Consider the following 11,248-nt stretch of genomic DNA (forward strand, 5'->3'; position numbering starts at 1 on the left):
AGCAACCGGTCAGCATCAACCTACAGCTATGGTTTTGTATAAGTTAGTATGTTATTAATTAATTAATTTTTACTATATCTAACTATTCAAATTATTATTATTTTGTAGTAGTTTTACAGCAAGTTCCCGGAGTAAGTAAGAAGTAATTGCGCATATAATATAAAGAAGTGTATTTCAAGACCGTTAATTCATGCTCCACACTTTAACAACAGAGTGAACAAACATAAGCATAGCCTAACATCATCAACTTGCTGTATAACTGCACAAATTAATCCAAGTTAACCGTTGTATTATTAAAATAACTTCAAATTAATCAAGATATGTATAAGAAATTAAGAAGAATATTAATATTTTAAACTACAATCTCAGAAGAAAACCTATAAAGGCTTAACTAAATTAGCCAGATGCTTCTTGTCTTTGTAACTGTAAACGAAGATAAGTATTTTACTTAATAGTAGTAATCGGGCCTCACACTGTTGTTTCATTTTGCCGTCTTTCCAGACATCAATGTCTTAACAGTTAACGAATAGGCCTATTAATTTTGTAACATATCTGCTTGGTAGCAAAGCAATAAGCCAAACAAATTTCGCGCAAAGCTACACGAGAGCTATCTGCGCTAGCCGTCCCTAATTTAGCAGTGTAAGACTAAAGGGAAGGCAGCTAGTCATCACCACCCACCGCCAACTCTTGGGCTACTCTTTTACCAACGAATAGTGCGATTGACCGTCACATTTTAACTTCCCCACGGCTGAAAGGGCGAGCATGTTTGGTGTGGCGGGGAGTCGAGCGCCTTAACCACCTGGCTAATAAATTAAAACTAAATTGCACAATCTAAGCACATTAATCCAAGTTAGCTATTGTATTCTCCAGCTCTGAGAATTGAATAAAAAAAAACAACAACGAATACTTAGCTTTTATTGGTATTTCATTTAATATTACATAGTGGCATGAGTTGGCGTTGGGTGCTGTTGGCCAGCTCCATTCCCTTTAATTTTTTAGTTCAAATCTGATAACAGCAACTCAAAATGTCCGATAGTAAAAAATTTCCCGACAAACTATACTGCATACTTATTGTAGCAAGTTATGTACCAGTTACGGTAATATATATATATCATTTATGAACCTGATATGTTTAGTTATATCGATATAACAGGTTATGTTGCAGCTGCGGTAAGCTATGGAGGCACCAGCTCTGAACCTGTTGGGTTTAGTTATATCGATATAACAGGTTATGTAGCAGCTGCAGTAAGCTATAGAGGCACCAGCTATGAACCTGTTGGGTTTAATCATATCGATATAACAGGTTATGTAGCAGCTGCGGTAAGCTATGGAGGCACCAGCTCTGAACCTGTTGGGTTTAGTTATATCGATATAACAGGTTATGTAGCAGCTGCAGTAAGCTATAGAGGCACCAGCTCTGAATCTGTTGGGTTGAATCATATCGATATAACAGGTTATGTAGCAGCTGCGGTAAGCTATGGAGGCACCAGCTCTGAACCTGTTGGGTTTAGTTATATCGATATAACAGGTTATATACTTCATGTGGCCAGCTTTGTTTGGTGTCCTTTGGTTTGGTTATAGTTATAAAGTTTCTTTAAGAATTTTCGCGCAAAGCAACACAAAGGCCTATATTATTAGCACTCGTCTCTAATTTTAGACTGATAGACTAGAAAGAAGGCAGCTAGTCAATAGCACCCAACGCCAACTCGTGGATTACTCTTGTCTAACCTAATAGTTGGATTTGACCTTCACTTTTATAGCGCACCCAAGGCTTCAAAGTGCAAGGCGTGTTTATGCGGCAACGGGCCAAGAACCATAAACCGCATATTCCTAGTTCGAACATACTAGCCACTGGCCACGTCCAACCATCGTTATAAAGAGGAGTTATGTTTTTATATTTCTGTCTTGGGTTATAGCTATGAAACAATGTTATGTTTTATACTAGTTGTTTGGTTTTTCAAAGATTTGAGTATGAGATATTAAAACCATTTTGAATACGTAAATCAGCAAATCACGTGACAATCAGAGTCGATGTAAATCGCAGTAGAACGGGATGTATCAGATCTACATTTTGACATTACTTGGCGTTACGTGGGTAGTGTAATGTGGTAAGTAAAGCGCAGCGTCTTGTAACAAGCACGAACAAAAAGATCAATACCAAAACTGCCCACGTGTCACAGGTAACAAATATAATCAAGAAGGATCTCCGTTTCGAAAAGCGATATAAGTGACGTGTACACAAGCTGCTTCTACAACATGTCCGTTCAACTGTCACATACCTCAAGCTAAAGAGTGAAACGACTATTAATGCTGTTCAATATCAAGGCATACCAATCACGTCGTCTATGAATTTCCGTGCGATCGGACTGTTGATACGAGCGCTAGGAAAACGTCGTCCTAGTACACTAGTTGAATTATAGTAAACTAGGAGGGGTTGTTTGTTTGTTTATTTGTAAATAAGCACAGAGCTACACAATGGGCTTATTGTGCTCTGCCCACCACGGGTATCGGAACCCGGATTCTAGCGTTGTTAATCCGTAGACATACCGCTGTGCCACTGGGGAACAAACTCGGAGGGAGAAGTTGTGTGCTTAGGACATGACAGCTTTATGACGGAGCCTTTTGCAATGGAAACTACGCTTCACGACCACCATATAGAGCATGATCAGACGTGGCGATATGGACTGTTATGACGTGATGAGGCTCCGAAATCGTTTTAATATAATGTACTCCGCTATGTTTTGTTCCAGTTGTATGTTTGTTATTATAAAGACGCGCTATATTTTGTTCCAGTTCTATGATTCTAGTTATAATTAGAATTATGTTCTAGTTTTCTGGTTGCAGTAGTTATAAAAATAATTTACGTTTTGTTTTTGTTCTTTAGTTATAGTTATAAAGATACATTATAGTTTGTTCTAATTGTTTGGTTATAAGAAGAAATTGTGGTTGGCTCCAGTCGTTTGATTATACTTATTCAGACATAGCTTTATTTGCGTTGTATGGTTAGTTATAAATAAAGGGCTGATTTTTATATCATTTCATCAATACATAGCCAAGCCAATTATAAAATATAAAACATTATACATAGGTTAGAAATAGTGCTGATGATAAAACTATCATAATTAAAATGCTGAAAAAAACAAAGTGAAGAATAGAATGAGCAGCTTAAAAGTAAAGAAATAAAAAACTTTGTGGCTAAAACTTTCAGATACATTGCTTTATTTCCCTCTTGAGATTTTAAGCCAAAAGAATTTGGTCTTGTTGGAGATATTTATTCAGCTTTAAACTGTTTGATTCTTTCATCAAACACCCACGTATGCTATGAAAGAGGAAAATAATGACGTAATTTCCTGCCCTCAGGATAGCATGACCTTCCCTCTACATGTTTCACATCGATTCTTTATAAAAACGGTAAATTAAATATTTAAACTTCGAACCCGCGACCCTCAGATTGCGAGTCGAGCGCCCTAACCACCTGGCCATGCCGGGCCCCAACTTTTGGGCTCCTCTCTTACCAACGAATAGTGGGATTGATCTTCACATTATAACACCCCCACGGCTGAAAGGGCGAGCATGTTTGGTGTGACGGGGATTCGAACGGGGAAGCGATTTTATCGCATTGTTTGTTTGTAATTAAGCACAAAGCTACACAATGGGCTATCTGTGCTCTGCTCACCACGGGTATTGAAACCTGGATTCTATAGCATTGTAAGTCCACAGATATACCGCTGTGCCACTGGGGGGCTTGTTAAAACGAAGAATCAAAAATGTTTCAGACTAAATGTTGTACTGTCTTTCCATAAAAGGTTCATGTCCTTCGCTATTTTTCAATTATTTACATTTTTGGTGTGGATGAGGGGAATTCAAATGTTACGAGGCAAATGCTATGCTAACTGAGATAAACGGTTAACTCTTTAAGAGCTGCTAATATAGGACATTTTAAAGAGTCAAACCGCATACAGTTTTCAAGTTCAGCACAGAAAAATCAAGTAAGCTAGATTTTTATTTCATGATGAACAAACGACTTTCACCCCTGTAATCTTTTTTCTTTCTTTCTTTTTTGTCATACCGACGATCTTACAGTAATATCAACGTTGTAGAGCAACCGTTGTTATGATTAACAACTTGTACTATCATCTAAGTCTAATTATTAAATTAATAACTTATTTTATGCTTCACTTGCAAATAACACAAAAATAATAATTTCCTAGCGTTAGCGTCGTATAAGTTTAACAAAAAACTAAGTTTAAGATATATATTCATCTCGTTTAGCCCTGATTTAATGTTATACCAAGAACACGTGGACTCTTGTTTAAAATGTCTCTTTCTGATCATTATCATAATTTAATTTTTACCAAACATTATCATAAAATATTCATAATTCGAAATTAGATCAGTTAAACACAATAGCGATATTATTAATGTGAGCATGTTTGTTTGTTTATTGTTAAACGCAAAGGTACACATTGGGTTATCTGTGTTGTGCCAAACAAGAGTATCAAAACCCGGTTTTTAGCAATATGAGCCCTCACACTCTCCGCTGAGCCACTGTGGAGCAATGTGAGCATGACTACCAGATTTTAAATTGAGATTTTAACACATTCAATCCTTGCAATATCGATCATTATTCAGGAAAGAAAAAAAAAAGATTGTTGTTTACGGTCAAGGTCATTTGGCGACATTTACTATAGAGTTATTATATTTTTACTTAAAACTTTAAAGAGTATCCTTTCAAAATTTCTTGAATCATAAGAAGCAGCCAAACAAAAATGATACGCCATGACTTCAGAATAAGACCACTGACTTTCATCAATATCTAATTATAATTATAATCATCATGCCTTCCAATTCATCTGAAATTCCAAATAATTCATTTGATGAACGACATAAATCACAGAAATAAAACATAATTACAATATCCTCGTACTTCAAAAGTTTATGTTTGTTTGTAGTTAAGCACAAAGCTACACAATGGGCCATCTGTGCTCTGCCCACCATAGGTATCGAAACTCGATTTCTAGCGTTGTAAGTCCGTAGATATGCCGCTGTGCCACTGGAGGACACAAAACAAACGACGGAGGACGTAACAGGAACGTAAATATGCCATAATAATAACAATAATGTATTGAAATTATCTATAATTTTGAATCATCTTGTCTTGCTTCACTATCTTTCTACAATTTTATAACCTGTTTTATAAACGTATACGTGATAGAAATAATTGTCAAAATGAAAAAGCTCATTAAAAGGCTTAACTTTTTTATTTTTTGTTTGTTTTGGGAAATTACAATCTCTTATTAGAAATTCAAAGGAAGTGCAATCCAAAAGCTTTTCCTAAGGATACTTTTTAACATACAGAGTTGCTGGTTATTACCCTGTCTAAGAGAAGACACCATAAGCAGCGGTTTTCCCCGAAACCGGTTGAGTTGAGTGAAATGAGTTTATAGGCGTCCTATTATTAAGTTATTAGGCAAATGTAAAAGAAAGCGAGAGTGGGGAAAACTTACACGCACGTAGATTGTCTATTAACAATATATATATATATAGTAATTAATAGAATTATCTTACGTTTTCCCTGTATAAATGCTGACTGTTAGAAAAGTAAAGACACACTTTACTCACCACTAACATTTCTCGGGCAACATCATTTTTATATACTTCTTTCCACACTTTGCCTCTCTTTGGCACAAAACAAACAAAAAAAATAACTCGCATATGTGAAATTTAAAATAGAATGACGATTTGTTAATGCATATTACAATTATTAGTTCTAAAAATAAAAGTATACTAAATTTTATTTTACTTATTGCCATAGCATTGACGTAATAAACAATTTAGCCAATAAAGTTTTTCTTTTTTTTGTATTTGTTATGCACGAATTTCTAATACTATCATGATGATCACGAAGAAATTAAGTTTAACGACACTGGATCTTCTTGCTCAACTTAATGACGTTCAAGATTAACTGATCAGTCATGCATGAATTAAAGTTTTTCAAACAAGTTTCATTGAGACAAAGATCTCTTCCCCGCTGTTCTAATCAACTTTTCCTCACACACCTATGGAATCGTTACCATTCATTCCATTTACAGTTTTATGGTCTACTGTGTCTCAACCAATTGAATGACTAAAAAAAAAAACCCTGAAGTTAAACAAGGGGCCACAATCTTCATTAACTTGATGAATTCATAGAAATGACTCTCTCTTAAGAAAAAGCTTCCAATTTTACAAATAACTGATGTAAAAAAATATAACTCAAATAATTTCAAGCAGATTAACGAATAATAAACATACCGCGTTTACAAGCAAAAGTACCCGTCCCCAGTGACGGTAAAATTTGAAGTTAATCTATCAATTTAAATTATTTCATGTACTTTAAAAAGGTTAATTGTGTTGTACTCTTGGTTTCACTCAGAATCAAAGCTCTGAGCTACTTATACCACCCACCGCGAAAAGTAATTGTTGAGCATGCTAAGTCATGCTAAGAGCTGCCCAACAATAGCATACGGTAAATCTACATTTTCATTGTTTAATTTACGTCACATTTTGGAATGTGGATGATACTGTCAATAATTCCTAACAACTTAGTGTAGAATATCCTGCTTGCAAAATAATTTGGCATCAGCATTGTTCAGACCTGTTCTCCCGTCATTTCAAAAGTGAATATTGAGCTTTGCTTTTCAAACATGGAGCGGGAAACGAGAGACAGGCGAACGCTCGAACAGACACCACGGTTCGCAATATTTAAGCTAGAATGTATACCAATCTTGATTAATTACAAAGATAAATATATATTTTTGAGTCATTCATCTGTTTCATTTACCTTTTTCTCGGGTTATTGCGATATTTTATTTTGATATTCAGTTGTATTTTTTTATCTGATAAGCTTTTCCTGTATTTATTCGTCCGTTTCACTGTTTTGTGTACCATAAAGGTGTTAAAACTACCTATTGAATGAGCACGTAGCAAGGGCGCCCGCAGAAAAAAAAATTAGGGGGGTCAAGTAACTCAAGTTTGAAAAAATTATGAAATCGAAATACAAATACCTTATAAATTTCCAATAACATAGACAAATAATTTTACACATCTAGTAATTTTTCTTTTTTAAAATCCAGGGGGAGCAAGTGATTCCCCTTGCCCCTTCCTGCGGGCGTCCACAGCATGTGGATTATGTTATGTTATTCTTAACTGACAGATGGCTTGATGGCTATGGCACTCGACTCGTAATCCGCGGGTTCGAATTCCCGTTACCGAATATGTTCGTCCTTTCAACCGTGAGTGCGTTACAAAGTAATGGTCAATCCTATTATTTGTTGGAAGCCCAAGAGTTGACGGTGGGTGGTGTTGACTAGCTATCGCCGTTAAATTAGGGACGGATCCCGTAGATAGCTCTCATGCAGCTTTACCCGAAATTCAAAACAAACTAAACTAATCTTAACTGACGATAAAGAGGGACATAAGCAATTAAACAGCATGGGTATTCTTTACCTGAATAACTATTTCACAGACAGTAAACAAGTTTGGGTCTAGATAATTACGTGTCGTACAAACTGATTATTTTGATTTTTTTTCTGCACATAATGTAATATTATTTAAAACCAACTGTAAGCACAGAACGTTTTTAGTACTTGTTTCTTTTCAATTTCGAATCGTTATGGCATAAGCGAATAATAGTCTCCCAGTGAACAGTGGTAAGTTCACAGATTAAAAGTTGGAGTTCGATTCCCTGTGGTAGATAGAGAACCTATTGCGAGAAGAGAAGTGAAGTATTTATAGTGAAAACAATCAAAGAACGAAAATAACGTAGTTAACGATTAAAGTAGGAACAATTAACACACTGCCGTACATTGCTAAGCATCTGCTTGCAACAAGCAGTCGCTAATTCTAATGTTTACTGAGAAACCAACTGAATTGAATAGTTAATTCAAAATACAATAAAAGCAGCGTCTACAGTTAAAAATGTTTAAGTTTAATAATTACAATGTTTCGACTCATAGATTCGAGTCATCATCAGGTGAGAGTTTACAATTTTTGGTTCATAGTAGCTAAAACGTCGAAATGAAATGTTTTTATACTATCACTTAAATACGAAATTAACGATTACTTTAAAAAGCAATAAACACAACGTTTACAGCAGGTAAGGGTTTATTTGAATAATTACAATGTTTCGACCCATAGTATCAAGATATCATCAAGTAAGAGTTACATTCAAATATTATGAAGATGTAGAGGACGTTGATCTAACAATCACAATCGAAGGAGAATAAATAATGCAGGATTTAAAACTGTGCGTTTAATTCAGTCACTCTTATTGTTTACAGTTATTTTATTTTTTATCTACACCTTAAAGCTTTAATTGGCATGTAATATCTGTCACTTTTGCATTTTTTATACCTATTTATAAACTGTTTTCACGTTTTCTGTAACTTTCTATATTAGTGTTTAAATATTTAGCCTATCTTTAGTCTTCCCGAAATTTACTTGAGCAGTAACATTTACGTCATCACACTCATTCTTTGATAGCTTATTATATCCTTGAGTGTTTGATTAGCTTGAAAAATATCCATAAACGTCCACTATAGATATGTATGTGTTCTATTTAACTTTTCTTAAAACGGTTCTGCTTAAAACAGTTAAGTATTTAAATATTACAGATCTATAGAGATAAAAATAATAGGCCTTTGTCGTTTTGCAATTGTTGAGTTATATACAGGTTGAGTCGTAGGTTTAACTATCCAGTACATCTACTACCGCTGAGCTTAGAATTTCATGTTTTAAAGTTTTCGCTTTAAGACCTTGAAGTTTGCGTGTTACTATCCTTGTGAATTAGTGCTTCTCTTTTTCCACTAAACTAATTTTTAACGGTTTAGCATTTTGTTATCGTCAGAAGGATTTGTGTTTTAGAATTCTAAATACAACTGTCGGATTCAATTTCGTATACGGCGCTTCTTGCTTTATTGCCACCTAACGTTGAATTTTAGCGTTATAACCACTGAAGTTTACCGTTGAGCCACGAGGGGAGCCTTATATAAATTATTTTAAAGTATTATATTAGCTGCTTATTCCTGTACTGAAGGTGACTTTAAGGATAACGAAGCACATATATTGCATGGGGAAAATTTCAAATCTCCCAATGAACGGATTATGTGATTATTCACAATTGCATATGTCTCATAATAGAGGCAAAGCAATTATTAGCGACTGAATATGGCTCCCAAGAGGAGCAGTGCGATATTATAGTGAATAATATAATATTATTATAGTGAATAAGAAAAAACACGAAGCTTTTGATTTCAGTTGGTTATAAGCTCTAGCTATCTCTCTCCCAATTAAGTTTTATTTGCCACTGGTTTGTTTGTTCTAGAGCAAAGCCACATTGGGTTATCTGCTGTGCCCACTGCGTGGAATCAAACCCCGGATTTTAGCATTGTAAACTTACCGCTGGCCCACCGGGGAACTATTTGACACTTTTATTAAATGGTAAGTTAAATTTCTACTCGGAATAACCAAAAGATGCTTATAAGATAATAAATAAGTGACATATATATATATATAAAGAATCCAAGATACTCTAGTCACTAATCTTAACAAAGGGAGAGACAAGTTTCAGGGGCATTTTTGTTATTTTTTTCGGTTGAGTTGAAGTTGTTTGTTATATTGCATCCTGTGCTTCTATCAAATAAATCAAGCATTTGCTTCGTAGACACTGTTTGATAATGATTTTTTTTTACTAAGAACCAAATTAGAATCGAGTTGTTTCTACTAGTTCTTTCTTTCTTGGGCCCGGCATGGCCAGGTGGTTAGGGCGCTCGACTCGCAATCTGCGGGTCGCGGGTTCGAATCCCCGTCCCCTCAAACATGCTCACCCTTTCAGTCGTGGGGGCGTTATGACGTGACGGCCAATCCCACTATTCATTGGTAAAAAAGTAACCCAAGAGTTGTCGGCGGGTGGTGATGACTAGCTGCCTTCCCTCTAGTCTTACACTGCTAAATTAGGGACGGCTAGCTCAGATAGCCCTCGTGTAGCTTTGCGCGAAATCTGTAACAAAAAAAAACATAACTTTTTTTTCTTTATGGAATATATTCTGTAAACTTGTTGCCTTTCCATTAAAGGTTAAAACGAGGATTATAAACAAAACGTTTTTTGCAAGATGAAACTTATTTATTGTTGGAAAACAATATAATTGAAAGTAGCAGTCTGTTTCTTTTTTTTATTTTTGTTGTTGTTCTAGCTTCGTTAGAATGAACACGCTGTTTTACTTTAAATAATTGACGTCAGGGTTGCATAGATCATCTCACACACACTGCACGTAGCAGTAGGTACACAATTAGTAATGTCATGGTCAGAAACACGCTGTCTAGAGCTTGTGACTACAATGTAACAAGTAATAATGTTAGAAGAGGATCAATATACACCAATATATAATAGGCAGTTTCAGTCGACAAACAGATATTTAGTTAGATAAATAGGCAATGTGAGTGTTGTTGTGACTAAGTTTTGAATCCATTAATGCAGATGTATGTACGTATATATATATATACATAAAATAAATTATCTTAGGTCATTTGTTACAGTTTTCACAATAAGACTACGTTGAATATTATATTTGTTATATTCTACAGTAGATAAAAACAATGACCATATATAGCAACAGTAACCAGTATCTGTGGACGTTATGAAGAGAGACAAAAAACAATATACGAAATAAAAATGTCCCAGTTTCTGAAAACACTACTAACATATTTCGTCTTGGCCAAGTATCCCTTCTTGAAATCTACAAGTCACGTAGTTAGATATTATCGAAGAAAGTACTTTTTTTTTAGGAACTCGAGAATGGCTGAATTTGCTTAGGACGCAGCTTAACAGAATGAAGAAGTTTAACAGTCATTGTGTTAAAGAATCGGGACCACAGCCATTTTTTTTTATAGTTATACACAAGTCTCCATTTCCCATATAAAGGAGCACTTAAATACTAGGTCAAAATTTAGGTAATTGACCCTATTTTCCTCGATTTCGCCACCTATGGTCCCTATTATATATGATATATATAAAAGCATCAATCCTCTTATTAAATCCTAAGATATTCTGTTATTGCATATCGAACGCAATAAAAAGTATTTTCAAATACAAGACATAGATATTCTAATAATGTTGTTTTTGTTCTTGGCACAGACTTTATTCAGTATTCTAAATTCGATGACGAGGAACCCACTTTGAGACTAATAATGGCTGGAGACGGCTTAAATG

The 11,248-nt window shown here is 35.0% G+C and overlaps 1 long non-coding RNA gene across 3 annotated transcripts in view; it reads left to right on the forward strand.

Moving 5' to 3' along the window:
* The first annotated feature begins 9,135 nt into the window (after positions 1–9,135).
* Positions 9,136–11,248, forward strand: part of LOC111086334 — an 87,543-nt gene continuing 85,430 nt past the window's right edge. For all 3 annotated transcript variants that reach the window (XR_002611048.1, XR_002611047.1, XR_002611053.1), the window contains exon 1: positions 9,136–9,480. This is a non-coding gene — a long non-coding RNA (uncharacterized LOC111086334). The remainder of the gene's footprint in view (positions 9,481–11,248) is intronic.

The sequence above is a fragment of the Limulus polyphemus genome, unplaced genomic scaffold, assembly GCF_000517525.1.
Source record: "Limulus polyphemus unplaced genomic scaffold, Limulus_polyphemus-2.1.2 Scaffold40, whole genome shotgun sequence".
Classification (NCBI taxonomy): Eukaryota; Metazoa; Arthropoda; class Merostomata; order Xiphosura; family Limulidae; genus Limulus; species Limulus polyphemus.